Raw genomic sequence first — 15,873 nt, forward strand, 5'->3', positions numbered from 1 at the left:
TGATCATGTCATTGACCAAGTTTTATTTCTTTATTCCTAATCTATTTCCTTTTTTTGTCTTATTACTTTAGCAAGGACTTCCATTATGATGTTGAAAAGCAGTGGTAAGTGGAGGTATCCTTGTCTTGTTTCTGATCTTTGTGAGAAAGCTTCATTTCTCACCATGATGTATGATGTAAGTATAGGTTTTTGTAGACATTCATTATCAAGGGAAGCTCCTTTCTATTCTTAGTTTACTGAGAGTTTTTTATCATGAATTGGTGATGGATTTTGTAAAATGCTTTTTCTGTATATATTACTATGATCATGTGATTTTTCTTCTTTAGCCTGTTGATGTAATGGATTAATTGATTTTTTAAAATATTAAACCAGCCTGTCATATCTGAGATAAATCCCACTTGGTGGTACTGTATAATTCTTTGTATAAATTTTTAATTTAGTTTGCTAATATTTTGTTGAGAATTTTTGCATCTATGTTTATGACAGATATTGACCTGTACTTTTCTTTTTGTCTAATATTTTTGTCTGTTTTTTTTTTTCCTGTTATGGTAATACTGGCCTCAGAGGATGAGTTAGGAAGTATTCTGCTTCCATATTCTGAAAGTTATTGAAGAGAATTTCTACATTTCCTCCTTAATGTTTGGTCAAATTCACCAGTGAAGCCATGTGGGTCTGGTGTTTTCTGTTTTGGAAGGTTATTAATATTATTTAATTTCTTTGATAGATATAGGCCTATTCAGATAGCCTGTTTCTTGTATGAATTTAGGCAAATTGTGTCTTTTAAAGAATTGGTTTATTTCATCTAGGTTATCAAATTTGTAGCCATAGAATTGTTCCTATTGTTCCTTTATTATCCTTTTAGTGTCCATAGACTCTATAGTGATGTCTGTCTTTAATTTCTATTATTAGTAATTTGAGTTGTCTCTTTTTCCTTGGTTTGCCTGACTAGAGGCTTATTAGTTTTATTGATCTTTTCAAAGAAACAACTTTCGATTTTATTTTCTCTATTGATTTCTTGTTTTCAATTTCATAGATTTCTGTTCTAATTCTTAATATTTCTTTTCTGCTTACTCTAGATTTAATCTGTTCTTTTTCTAGTTCCCTAAGGTAAAAGCTTAGATGATTGATTTTAGATCTTTCCTTTCTTTTCTAATGCATATTTTCAATGCTATAAATATACTAAGCATTGCTTTTACTACATACTACAAAATTTGATGTTATGTTTTAATTTTTGTTTCAAAACATTCTCTTGAGGTTTCTTCTTTAACCCATGTATTATTAAGATGTATTTTGTTTAGTCTCCATATTTTGGGGGAGTTTTTCAGCTTTCTTTCTGTTACTGACTTTTAATTTGATTGTAGTTTAAGAAGAGTAGGCATTGTATAATTTCTATTCTAAATTTGTTAAGGTATTTTATGGCCTGAAATGGTGGTCTGTTTTGGTGAACTTCCTCTGTGAGCTTGAGAAGAATATACCTTCTACTGTTGTTGAATGAAGTAGTATATAGATGTTTTTATATATGATGGTGCTGTTGAATGTCCTTATTGAAGTGTTACTTGCTGAATCTTTCTATGTCTGATAGATGGATATTGAAGACTCCTAGTTATAATACTGGGCTCATCTATTTCTCTGTAGTTCTAACAGTTTTCACCCCATGCACTTTGATACTCTGTTGTTAGAGGCATACACATTAAGGATTGATATGTCTTCTTAGAGAACTGACTCCTTAGTCATTATGTAATGCCTCTTTTTATCCTTGATAACTTTCCTTTTTCTGAAGTCTGCTCTGAAATTAATACATTATTTCTGTTAATAAAGCCATTCCTTTCTTTTAGTTAGTGAAGTCTGCTCTGAAATTAATACATTATTTCTGTTAATAAAGCCATTCCTTTCTTTTAGTTAGTGTTGTCATAGTACATTTTTCTCCATCAATATACTTTTATTCTATATATATATTTATGTTTAAAATGGATTTATAGTTAGGCCTTGTTTCTTGACCTACTCTGAAATATTTGGTGCATTTAGGGCGTTGATGTCAAAGTGATTATTGATGTGCATGTGAAGTAAAAGTCACTCAGTCGTGTCCGACTCTTTGCGACCCCATAGACTATACAGTCCATGGAATTCTCCAGGCCAGAATACTGGAGTGAGTAGCCTTTCCCTTCTCCAGGGGATCTTCCTAACCCAGGGATCAAACCCAGGTCTCTGGCATAGTGGGCAGATTCTTTACCAGCTGAGCTACAAGGGAAGCCTGATTATTGATACAGTTGAATTAATTGTTGTTGAATTATAGTTGAATTAATCTATCATAATTGTTACTGTATTCTAGGTTTTACCCTTGCTTTTTGTTGCTATTTTTGCCTTTCACTTTTTTCCTGCCTTTTATGGTTTTTAATTAATTAAGCATTTCAGATGGTTCAAATTTCTCTCCTTTATTAGTAAATTAGTTATACTTTTAAACTTTTTTAGTGGTTGCCCTAGAGTTGGCAGTATATATTAACAATTACTCCAGGTTAACTTCAAATAACATTATACCACTTCCTGGGGAGTGTGACAGCAAATAACAAAATAATCCTGATTCCTCTCTTCCATCTCTTGTTTCACCATTGTCATTCATTTCACATATATATAAGCCTGTAGGCTTATGTATGTATACCATTATCCATCAATATCCATCAATACAGGGGATTGGTTCTAGGACCCTCTTTAGATAATAAAATTCACAGATGCTGAAGTCCCTTACAGTCAGCCCTCTGTATTCATGGATGCAGAACTCATGGATATGGAGTGTGTATGTGTGTGTGTTTATTTATATATAACCATATATAATCAAATACATTGTTGCTATTATCTTGAAGAAATTGTTATCAGATCAATTATGAGTAAGAAAAATAAGTGTTTTTATTTTACCTTCACTTATTCCTTCTCTGATGCTCTCTTTCTTTATGTAGATCTGAGTTTTATCATTTTCCTTCTCGCTAAAGATTTCTTTTATCATTTCTTACAAGTTCAGTCTACTAGCAATAGATTGCCTTAGTTTTCACTTGAGAAAGTTTTAATTTATCCTTCAATTCTGAAGGATAATTTTGCAAGGTACAGAATTTAGGTTGGTGGGGTTTTTTTCTTGTAGCATTTAAAATATTTCACTTTACTCTTTGCTTGCTTACCTGATTTCTGAAGAGAAAGAGGTGTAATTCTTCTCTTTATTCTTTTATAGGTAAGGCATCCTTCCCCCACCCCCCGCTTCTTTTCAAGTTTTCTCTCTTTTTTTATTGAAGTATAGTTGATTTGGGGCTTCCCAGATGGCTCAGTGGTAAAGAATCCACTTGCCAGTGCAGGAGATGTGGGCTTAATCCTTGGCTCAGGAAGATCCCCTGGAGGAGGAAATAGCAACCCACTCCAGTATTCTTGCCTGGGAAATCCCATGGACAGAGGAGCCTGGCGAGCTACAGCCCATGGGGTTGTGAAAGAGTTGGAACACAACTTAGTGACTAAACAACAACAATAGTTAATTTACGTTGTTGTGTTAATTACTTTCATTCAGCAAAGTGACTTAGTTATACATATATGTTTATATATATTTTTTCATACTCTTTTCCATTATGGTTTATCAAGTATATTGAATATAGTTCCCTGTGCTGTACACAGTAGGATCTTGTTGTTTATCCATTCTATATATACCAGTGCATCTGCTAATCCCTAACTCCCAGTCCATCCCTCTCCCACGCCCACCCTTGGCAACCACCAGTGCATTCTCTCTGTCTGTGATTCTGTTTCTGTTTCATAGGCAGGTTCATTTGTGTGTGCTCCCCATGACTGGGTCCCCTAGAGTTTTAGTCTCTCAGATTTGACGATAGTGAGCCTCCAGCAACTCATCAGTTCCATTTTAGATCCCAGACCTAAGTGAGGCCATATGGTGCTTGTCCTTCTGACTTCACTTAGTATGGTCATCTCTAGTTGCGTGCATGGTGCTGCAAATGGCATGGCTTCATTCTTCTATGGCTGAGCTGTATTCCACTGTATAAATGTACCACAGCTTTGTCCATTCATCTGTCAGTGGACATTCATGTTGTTTTCCTGTCTTGGCTGTTGTGAATAGTGGTTTTAATCTTTGACTTTCTGTATTTTGAAAATGATATGCCTAGGGTATTTGGAGAGAGGAGTTCGGGATGGGGCATTTATCCTGCTCTGTGTACTCTGAGCTTCCTGGAATTATGGTTTGGTGTCTGACATTAATTTAGGAGAATTTTTCCTTCATTATTCAAATATTTCTCCTGTTCCTCCTTTTCTTCTTCTGAAATTCTGATTATACATATGCTTCACCTTTAGTATTTATCTCACAGTTCTTGGATATTTTGTTCTTTTTTTCTCTCTTTTATTCTCTTTGATTTTTTCAGTTTTTGATGGTTGCCACGGAGCTGTCCTCAAGTTCAAAGACTTTTTCGTCAGCTGTGTCCAGTCTACTAATAAGCAAAACAAAGGCATTTTTCGTATTGTTTTTTATCTCTAGCATTTTTTGTGTTAATTCCTGGAATTTCCATTTCTTTGCTTACACTGCCTATCCATTGTTGCATCTTGTCTGTTGTATCCATTAAAGGCTTTAACATCTTAATCTTAATTGTTTTAAATTCCTGATCTGATAATCACAACATCCCTGCCATATCTGAGTCCAGTTCTCTTGCTTGCTGTCTCTTCTGTGTTTTTTGCCTTTAGTATGTCTTATAATTTTTTTCTTGATAGCCAGACATGATGTACTGGGTAAGAAGAACTGCTGTAAATATGCCTTTAGTAATGTAATGGTAAGTTGTGTATGTACGGGGCTGGGTAGTTCTCTGTAGTCCTAAGAGTAGTGCCTCTTAGTCTTTTAGTGAGCCTGTCCCCCTGGAACTTCACATGTGCCTGTCAGTCCTCTCATCCTTCAGTGGGACAGAATGGCTAGAGCCAGCTGGAGATGGGAATTTCACTTCTGTTAGGCCAGTTAGACTCTGATAAAACTGCAGCAGATTAGGCTTTGATGTTATGGAAAAACTCAAATGAGTTTTGGTTAACCCAGAAACTTTGAATAGGCATTCCATTCACATGGCTCAAAAGTCAAAATGAAATATATGAAAAAATTAAGTGAACTGCCTCCAACTTCCCCACAAATGTTGTTGTTGTTCAGTCTCTCAGTTGTGTTCGACGTTTTGCAACCCCATGGACTGCTGCACGCCAGGCTTCCCTGTCCCTCACCGTCTCCCAGAGTTTGCCCAAATTCATGCCCATTGAATTGGTGATGCCATCCAACCATCTCATCCTCTGTTGCTCTCTTCTCCTTCTGCCTTCAGTCTTACCCAGGATCAGGGTCTTTTCCAGTGAGTTGGCTCTTTGCATCAGGTAACCAAAGGATTGGAGCTTCAGCTTCAGCATCAGTCCTTCCATTGAGTATTCAGGGTTGATTTCCTTTAAGATTGACTGGTTTGATCTCTTCGCTGTCCAAGGGACTCTCAAAAGTCTTCACCACCACCATAGTTCAAAGCATCAATTCCTTAGCACTCTGCCTTCTTTATGGTCCAGCTCTCACATCCATATATGACCACTGGAAAGACCATAGCCTTGACTATAGAGACCTTTGTCGGCAAAGTGATGTCTGCTTTTTAACACACTGTCTAGGTTTGTCAAAGTTTTCCTGCCAAGAAGCAGTCACCTTCTAATATCATGGCTGCAGTCACCATCTGCAGTGATTTTAGAGCCCAAGAAGAGGAAATCTGTCACTGCTTCCATCTTTTCCCCTTCTATTTGCCATGAAGTGATGGGATTGAATGCCATGATCTTAATTTTTTTAATATTGAGTTTTAAGCTGGCTTTTTCATTCTCCTCCTTCACTCTCATCAAGAGGTTCTTTAGTTCCTCTTTGCTTTCTGCCGTTAGAGTGGTATCATCCACATATCTAAGGTTGTTGATGTTTCTTCCAGCAATCTTGATTCCAGCTTGTAACTCATCCAGCCCAGCGTTTCACATGATGTGGTCTATGTACAAGTTTAAACAGGGTGACAATAAACAGACTAATCGTACTCCTTTCTCAATATTGAACCAGTCAGTTGTTCCATACTGACATGCGGGTCCATGTTCTTGACCCACATATAGGTTTCTCAGGAGACAGATAGGATGGTCTGGTATTACCATCTCTGTAAGAGTTCCACAGTTTGTTATGATCCACAAAGACAAAGGCTTTAGCATAGTCAGTGGGACAGAGGTAGATGTTTTTCTGGAATTCCCTTGCTTTCTCCATGATCCAGTGAATGCTGACAATTTGATCTCTGGTTCCTCTGCCTTTTCTAAATCCAGCTCGAACACCTGGATGTTCTTGGTTCACGTAATGCTGAAGCCTAGCTTGAAGGATTTTAAGCATAGCCTTACTATCACAGGAGAGGAGTGCAACAGTCCAGTGGTTTGGACATTCTTTAGTCCTATTCTTCTTGGAAACTGGGGTAAGGATTGACTTTCTCTGGGGCTTCCCTGGTGGCCCAGCTGGTAAAGACTCTGCCTGCAATGCAGGAGACCCCGGTTTGATTCCTGGGTCAGGAAGATCCCCTGGAGAAGGGAATGGCTACCCATTCCAGTATTCTGGCCTGGAGAATTCCACAGACCATATAGTCCATGGGGTCACATGGACATGACTGAGCAACTTTCACTTTGACCTTTTCCAGTCCTGTGGCCACTGCTGGATTTTCCAAATTTGCTGACATATTGAGTGGAGTACTTTAATAGCATCATCTTTTAGGATTTTAAATAGCTCTGCTGGAATTCTATCACCTTCACTAGCTGTATTGGCACCAGTACTTCCTAGGCCCCACAAATAACTAGTTTTCATTAGTTTCTTGGTGTATTGTGCATTTACATAAATATAAGCACCTATTAATATATGGCTTTATTTTTCTCTTGTTCCTACACAAGAGGTAGCATCCTACGAAACGTTTGCACCTTGCTTTTTCTCACTTTTTATAAGAATATATTTCTATATTAAAACTTAGATTAGGATATTTTTTAATGTTTTATAATTCTCTTATCTCTCTTCTTTCTTATTGGAACTACAAGTTTTTGATGATATACCTCTTGGACTGGTACTCTAATTTTATCTTTCTCTTATTTTTTTATTCAAAATTTTTCTCTTCTCTAGGGTATTTCCATAACATTATCTTCCTTGTCAAGGGTGTTATACTCTTCTCTGAATATCTGTATGTCTAATAGCACTAAGTTCTTATTTTCATTGATGACTATCTTTTCTTAGCAGTCTGAAATGTTGACTGATAATTGTATTTTTTTAAAGTTTCCTTCTCCATACGTAGTCTCTATTTCCTCCATGTTTTTTCTTTTAAACGTGTTTTGATTTTTTTCTTTCATGTTATAGAATTCCCTGATCATATTGAATAAGAGTGGAGGTCTAAGAGCAGATTTAAAGCCTTCAGAGTGTGTGAGTGTGTGTATGTATGTATGCTGGTGGTGGCAGTGTTCACTAGAGGGCTATTGGCTTGTTTCATTGGGGGCCCTCCCATACCAGCTTCTTAACGTCATTTTGTGGGAGGTGGGGCAGCTTCCCCAGGAAAATTCACCATGTCTCCAGCTTGGCTGACAGCATTTTGGCAGCCAAGGGTGGGTAGAGGGCTGCACCTGGGGGTCCCAGTTCAGCCACTCAGTTGAGTCTGACTCTTTGCGACCCCATGGACTGCAGCACACCATGCTTCCCTGTCTATCACCAACTCTTGGAGCTTGCTGAAACTCATGTCCATTGAGTTGGTGATGCCATCCAACCATCTAGTCCTCTGTTATCCCCTTCTCCTCTTGCCTTCAATCTTTCCCAGCATCAGGGTCTTTTCCATTGAGTCAGTTCTTCGTGTCAGGTGGCCAAAGTATTGAAGTTTCAGCTTCAGCATTAGTCCTGCCAATGAATATTCAGGACTGATTTCCTTTAGGGTTGATTGGTTAGATCTCCTTGCAGTCCAAGGGACTCTCAAGAGTTTTCTCCAACACCACAGTTCAAAAGCATCAGTTCTTTGGTGCTTAGCTTTCTTTAGAGTCACGTCCATACATGACTACTGGAAAAACCATAGCTTTGACTAGATGGACCTTTGCTGGCAAAGTAATGTCTCTGCTCTTTAATATGCTGTCTAGGTGGCAACCCACTCCAGTGTTCTTGCCTGGAGAATCCCAGGGACGGGGAAGCCTGGTGGGCTGCCATCTATGGGGTCACACAGAGTCGGACACGACTGAAGGGACTTAGCAGCAGCAGGTTGGCCATAGCTTTTCTTCCAAGGAGTAAGCATCTTTAAATTTCATGATTGCAGTCACCATCTGCAGTGACTTTGAAGTCCAAGTTAATAGTCTGTCACTGTTTCCATTGTTTTCCCATCTATTTGCCAAGAAGTGATGGGACTGGATGCCATGATCTTAGTTTTCTGGATGTTGAGTTTTAAGCCAAACTTAAAACTTTGTTTAAAGATTTAGGGTTCCAGCATCTGTAAGGGGGTCCCAGCGTCTGTTAATTTTTCACTTAATGCCCTGATTTCAGCAGAGCTAGGCCACACTCAGCTGTGCCTAGGGTTTCTTGGTTTAGATATTCTCTCCAGAGAAAAAATTCTTCCATCTTCTGTTGGAGTGGCATCACTCAACTTTGAGGAGTAGAAATGGGAATTTAACTGCTTCTTTAACCAAGTTCTGACTTATTTTCACCACTCCCTGTCCAGAGGTACTTGGTCTTCTGTCTGTTTCTGAGCATCTGAGGAATCCAGACATCAGAGTAGGTCTCATCTTCTCTGTGGCTGGTTTAGGAATCAGTATTTTGGGGTCAGCCAAGTAGTGTGTATGCTTCAGTTTGGTTTATACCTTCAAAATGCTGTTGTTGTTACTTTCTCCCATTTTCATGGGTTTAAACCTTTTAAAAATTCAGTTACTGTCATCTAACTGGATTATCAGGTGGGAGTTTTAGGTGTTCATTCCACAGTTTTTATTTGGAATATATGTTTTTAAAATAGAGAATTTAGTAAGGACACAAGCAATGAGTAGGAAACACTAACCCTGCACATTTTTGACCTGGCACTGATAACACCTCAGTATCTATTAGCAGTCCTTTTTCTGTGCACATTTATATTTTGTTACAAAAATGGGATTATATAATTTTTGCATTCTTTTTTTCACCCAAAATATATGAAGAGTATTACTGTGTAAAGTGCAGGCTGCAAAGAAAGAAAAGTCCCCCATAATCTCAGCATCCAGCATCACTGTAGTCATTCTAGGGGGTGTATGTGCATATGATGAGTACCTCACTCTTAAACTAAAAATGAAATCTTTGCCTTTGTAAATATTCAGCCTAGTGTGGAAGACATGTTTTAAGCATATAGTTCACACAACAGTGTATGTGTGTGTCATACTGTACAGAATAATCATAGTGCAGCTGTAACAAAAATTCACATTGGTTTACTATTACCAAGAAACTGCAGACCTTATTGTAATTTCAGCAGTGTTCTCTAGTGTTCTTTTCCTGTTCCAAGATTTAGCCAGGAGCCCACGCTGCATTTAGTGTTAGTTCTTAGTCTTCTGCAGTCTGTGACAGGCCTTTAGCTTTTCTTTTCATAATCTGGACACTTTTCAGTATTGATCAGTTATTCCGTCAATTTGTACTGTCCACGTGTTCCTCAATACCACTCTTGATGTCTTCTCAAAACTGAAATAAAGTTATACATTTCTGGCAAGAATATCACAGAAATGAAATTGTGTCCTTCTTAACTACATGTCATCGAGTTCATAATGCCAGTACGTCTTATTATGGTGGTGTTGACCTTGATCACTTGGTTAAACTGGTTTCTACCAGGTTTTTCCACTACAAAGTTACTTTCTCTCCTTGGTTAGTAAATACATTGGGATAGTTTGAGACTGTATGAATTATTTCTCTTCAAATTTGTGTCCGCTAACCTTAGCACCCGTCAGGCACTGGGCGGTTGTCGTTCACTTGCTCAGTTGTGTCTGGCTCTTTGTGACCCCCATGGACTGCAGCATGCCGGGCTTCCTTGTCCTCGACTACCTCCCAGAGTTTGCTCAAACTCATATCCATTGAATCAGGGGTGTCATCCAGCCACCTCATCCCCTTCTCCTCCTGCCTTCAGTCTTTCCCAGCATCAGGGTCTTTTCCAGTGAGTCAAGATCTTGTTTGAAATAATTTTTGCTGTGGTATTTGCCTCATGGTGGTTTTTCTGTTTCCTTCTTTTCTTCTGCATCTGTCATTTGTACTTCTGCTATAAAGAAGAGCTGTCCCTTGTTCCTCTTTTCATTTATCTAGTTAAGTACTTTATATCAGTATGACCTCATGACTTCAGTTCGTTTGGATATAGATCCTGAAGTGAAATTGCTGGATCATATGATAGTTCTATTTTTAATTTTGGGGAACTGTTGTAGTGGCTACATCATTTTACATTTGTATAAATACTGCCCAAGTGTTTGTTTCTTCACATCTTCATCAATACATTTTCTATTTTTTTGATAGCCATCTAATGGATGTGAAGTGATACCTCATTGTAGCTTTGCATTTCTCTAAAGATTAATGATGTTGGATATCTTTTTATGTGCTTATTGGCCATTTTTATATTCTATGGGTTGTTATATAAGCATCCTACTCTTGGTACTTATTTCTATCTTAACTGATTTGGGCTGCTGTCAAAAAAAAAATACCATAGACTGGTATTTTTAACATTAGTGAGTGACTTAAACAAGAATAGCTTATTTCTCAAAATTGTGGAGGCTGGGATGTCCAAGGACAGGGAATTGGCAGATTTGGTACGTGGTGAGGGCCACTTTCTGGTTCATACATGGCCATCCTCTTGCCATGTCTTCACATGGTGGAAGGGGCAAGGGAAGCACCCTGGGATCTTTTATATGAGGGCACTAATCGGATTCACTAGGGCACCACCCTCATGACCTAATAATCTCCCAAATGTACCACCTCCAAATACCATCATATTGGTGATTAAGTTTTAACATAAAGTTTTGAGGGATTCAAACACTCAGTGTGTAGTAGGAAGGTTAGATCACTGATTTGAGATCAGTTTTTTCTTTTTAAATGTAAGCATTTACAGCTATAAATTTACCGCTAAGCACTGTTTTCACTGTATCTCGTAAATTTGGGTGTTGTGTTTTCATTTTCATTCATCTCAAAATGTTTTGTCTTTTCCCTTGCAATTTCTTCTTTGATCTATTAATTATTTAAGTGTGTCTTTTAATATCCACATATTTTGACTTTCCCAAATGTCTTTATGATTTCTAATGTCCACTGTGGTAGGAGAACATACTTTTTACAACCCCAGTCTTTTCAAATTTGCTGAGACCTGTTTTATGGCATGACATATGATGCATGCTGGGGAATGTTCTGAATCACTTGAGAAGAATGTGTATCTTGCTTCTGTAGGATGGAGTATTCTATAGGTGTCTGTTAGGTTTAGTTTGTTTACCGTGTTGTTCAAATCCTCTGTTTCCTTGTTGATCTTCTATTTCTATCCATTATTGAAAGTGGGTTAATGAAGGCTCTATTACTGTTGAAATGGTCTACTTTTCACTTTAATTCTGTTGGGTTTTATTCATACATTTTACATCATGCATCTGTTGTTACCTGCACATATGTTTATAATTGCTGTGTCTTCCTAATGGATTAGGACTTCCCTGGTGGCTCAGATGAAGAATCTGCCTGGAATGCAGGAGACGCAGGTTTGATCCCTGGGTCAGGAAGATCCCCTGGAGAAGGGAATGGCTACCCACTCCAGTATTATTGCCCGGTGAATTCCATGGACCAGAGGAGTCTGGAGGGCTGTAGTCCATGGGGTCGCCAAGAGTCAGACATGACTGAGTGACTTAACACTTTACCTTTTCCTGATGGATTTACTTTTCATCATTACAGAATGCCCCTCTCCGTTTTTAGTAATAATTTTTATGTTAAAATTTAATTTTCCTGAAACTTTTGTGGCAGTCCAGTGGTTACAAGTTTGTTTTCATGTAGGTTTGACCCTTGGTTGGGGAGCTAGGATCTCATATGCTTCATAGCCAAGAAACCAAAATATGAGACAGAAGCAATGTTGTGGCAAGTTCAGTAAAGACTTCAAAAATGGTTTACATAAAAAATTTTTTTTTAAATCTATTTTTTTATTTTGAGTACTGTTTGTGTGGAATTTTTTTCCATCTTTTATTTTCAACCTATTTATATAAAACATCTAAAGCATGTCTCTTACAGACAGCATATAGTTATTTTTAAAAAGTCATTCTGCTAACCTTTGCTTTCTGATTGGAGTCTTTAGTCCATTTAGTGTAATGACTGATAATATATGATTTATGTCTTTCATTTTGATATTTGTTTTCTGTCTCATGGTTTTATTATTTTTCTTAGTCTTCCTTAACTGTTTTCTTTTGTATTAGGTAGATAAATTCAAGTACACTAAAGTTCCTTTTTTTCTTCTGCTGTGGGTTTTTTGAATTATTTTCTTAGTGGCTGCCTGGGGATTATCAGTTCAGCTCAGTCGCTCAGTCATGTCCGACTCTTTGCGACCCCATGAATCGCAGCACGCCAGGCCTCCCTGTCCATCACCAACTCCCGGAGTTCACTGAGACTCACGTCCATCAAGTCAGTGATGCCATCCAGCCATCTCATCCTTGGTCGTCCCCTTCTCCCCCTGCCCCCAGTCTCTCCCAGCATCAGAGTCTTTTCCAATGAGTCAGCTCTTCACATGAGGTGGCCAAAGTACTGGAGTTTCAGCTTTAGCATCATTCCTTCCAAAGAAATCCCAGGGCTGATCTCCTTCAGAATGGACTGGTTGGATCTCCTTGCAGTCCAAGGGACTCTCAAGAGTCTTCTCCAACACCACAGTTCAAAAGCATCAATTCTTTGGCGCTCAGCCTTCTTCACAGTCCAACTCTCACATCCATACATGACCACAGGAAAAACCATAGCCTTGACTAGACGGACCTTAGTCGGCAAAGTAATGTCTCTGCTTTTGAATATGCTATCTAGGTTGGTCCTAACTTTTCTTCTAAGGAGTAAGCATCTGTTAATTTCATGGCTGCAGTCACCATCTGCAGTGATTTTGGAGCCCCCCAAAATAAAGTCTGACACTGTTTCCACTGTTTCCCCATCTATTTCCCATGAAGTGATGGGACCAGATGCCATGATCTTCATTTTCTGAATATTGAGCTTTAAGCCAACTTTTTCACTCTCCTCTTTCACTTTCATCAAGAGGCTTTTTAGTTCCTCTTCACTTTCTGCCATAAGGGTTGTGTCATCCGCATATCTGAGGTTATTGATATTTCTCCCGGCAATCTTGATTCCAGCTTGTGTTTCTTCCAGCCCAGCGCTTCTCATGATGTACTCTGCATATAAGTTAAATAAGTAGGGTGACAATAGACAGCCTTGATGTACTCCTTTTCCTATTTGGAACCAGTCCGTTGTTCCATGTCCAGTTCTAACTGTTGCCTCCTGACCTGCATACAGATTTCTCAAGAGGCAGGTCAGGTGGTCTGGTATTCCCATCTCTTTCAGAATTTTCCACCGTTTATTGTGATCCACATAGTCAAAGGCTTTGGCATAGTCAATAAAGCACAAATAGATGTTTTTCTGGAACCCTCTTGCTTTTTCCATGATCCAGCGGATGTTGGCAATTTGATCTCTGGTTCCTCTGCCTTTTCTAAAACCAGCTTGAATTTTAGTTTAGGTGGATACCAACTTAATTTCTATTTCAATAGCTTCTGTATAGCTCAGTCCTTCCCCTTTCCCCTGTACAATTATTGTCATATAAATTATATCTTTATACAGTATAAGTCCATCAACACAGTGTCTTAATTTATTCTTTTAGTTTTTAAAAATCAAATAGGAAAACTGAATTATAAACCAAAGTACATTTATGCTTTTATATTATCTGTGTATTTACCTTTACTGAAGCTGTTTTTTCATGTGGATTTAAGTCTAGTTTTACTTCATTTCAGCCCGAAGGATTCTCTTAGGATTGCTGGGCCAAGTCTGATGGAGACAAATGATCTTAGTTTTTGTTTATCTAAAAATGTCTTATTTCCTTGTGTTTTTTGAAGGATAGTTTTACTGGATATAGAATTCTTGGTTACAGTCTTTTTCATTTAGCCATTTTAGTATGTCATCCCAGTATGACTTTTGGTTTCCACTGTTCCAAGGAGAAATCAACTGTTAATTTTACTGAGGCTTCTTCACTGCTTTCTCTTCTCTTTCCAAGATTCTGTCTTTTGTTTTTTGACACTGGCTATGACGCATCTAACCTTAGATCTCTTGAGGGTTTTTTTTTTTTTTTTTTGAGGTATAATTGACATATAACATTGTATTAGTCTCAGGTGTACAACATAATGATTCAAAAGTTGTGTATTTTGCAAAATGATTACCACAGTAAGTCTGACAGTTAAAATCTGTCACCATATATAGTTACAGGTTATTTTTTCTTATGACAAGAACCTTTAAGATCTAGTCTCTTAATAACTTTCAAATATGCAATACAGTATTATTAAGTATAGTGGCTATGCTGTATCTTACATCCTCATGACTTATTTTACAACTGGAACTTTTTGTCTTAGAATCTCCTTCACCCATTTCACACACACCCCCATCCTCTACCTTTGTCAACCTGAAATCAGGTCTTTTAATCTATGAATTAATTTTTGTTGTTGTTTTTTTAAACTAAACTCTTCTATTTTATTAAAAGTTTTTTTTCCTGTGCTGGTTCTTGTGGCATGCGGGCTTGTCTAGCCTTGGCACTCAGTCTCCCAAGTGTGCGGGTTCAGTAGCTGAAGGGGGCTCTCCTGCTGTGGGCTTGGTTGCCCCACAGCATGTGGGATCTTAGTTCCTCACCAGGATTGAACCCATATCCCCTTCATTGGAAGGCAGATTCTTAACCACTGGGCAACCAGCAAAGTGCCTGTTTGCACATGTTAAGATTTCACATTAAGTGAGATCGGTATTTGTCTCTGACTTATTTCACTTAGCATAATGCCCTCAAGATCCATCCATGTTGTTGCAGTAGCAAGATTTCCATCTTTTTATGGCTGAATTACACACGCACCCCTCCCCCCCCCACATTTTCTGTATCTGTTTATCTGTTGATGGAGATTTAGGTTTCCCTGTCTTTATTGTAAATAGAATGAACAGTGAACAGTGGGGGTACATATATCTTTTCAAGTTAGTGTTTTTGTTTTCTTCAGATAAATACCTGGGAGTGGAATTGCTGGGTCACACAGTAGTCTATTTTTAATTTGTAAAGGAACCGCCATACTGTTTTCCAGTGGCTGCGCCAGTTTACATTCCCACCAACAGTACTCAAGGGCTCCCCTTTCGCTATATCCTTGCCAACCAACACTTGTTTTTTCTTGTCTTTTTAATACCAGTCATTCTAACAGGTATCGGTGATATCTCATTGTGTTTTTGATTTGCATTTCCCTGTTGGTTAATGAAGGGCTTCCCTGGTGGCTATTAGGAACCTTTTCATGATCCTATTGGCCATCTGTTCTTTGGAAAAATGTCTTTTTAGATTATCTGTCCATTTAAAAAATTAGATTGTTTTACTGCTATTAAGTCCTTATGTGTTCTTTATATATTTTGGATATTAACCCTGGTCAGATACATGATTTGCAAATACTTTCTCACATTTACTAGGCTGCCTTCTCATCGTGTTGATGGTTTCCTTTGCTGTGCAGAAGCTTTTTAGTTTGATGTAGCTCCACTTACTGATTTTTACTTTTGTTGCTTTCACTTTTGGTGTCAAATCCAAAAAATCCAAATTGCCAAGACTGATATCAGAGAACTTACTGCCTGTGTTTTCTTCTAGGGGATTTTGGTTTCAGGTCTTCTGT

The sequence above is a fragment of the Budorcas taxicolor genome, chromosome 7 (genome assembly GCF_023091745.1).
Source record: "Budorcas taxicolor isolate Tak-1 chromosome 7, Takin1.1, whole genome shotgun sequence".
In the NCBI taxonomy this organism is placed as follows: Eukaryota; Metazoa; Chordata; class Mammalia; order Artiodactyla; family Bovidae; genus Budorcas; species Budorcas taxicolor.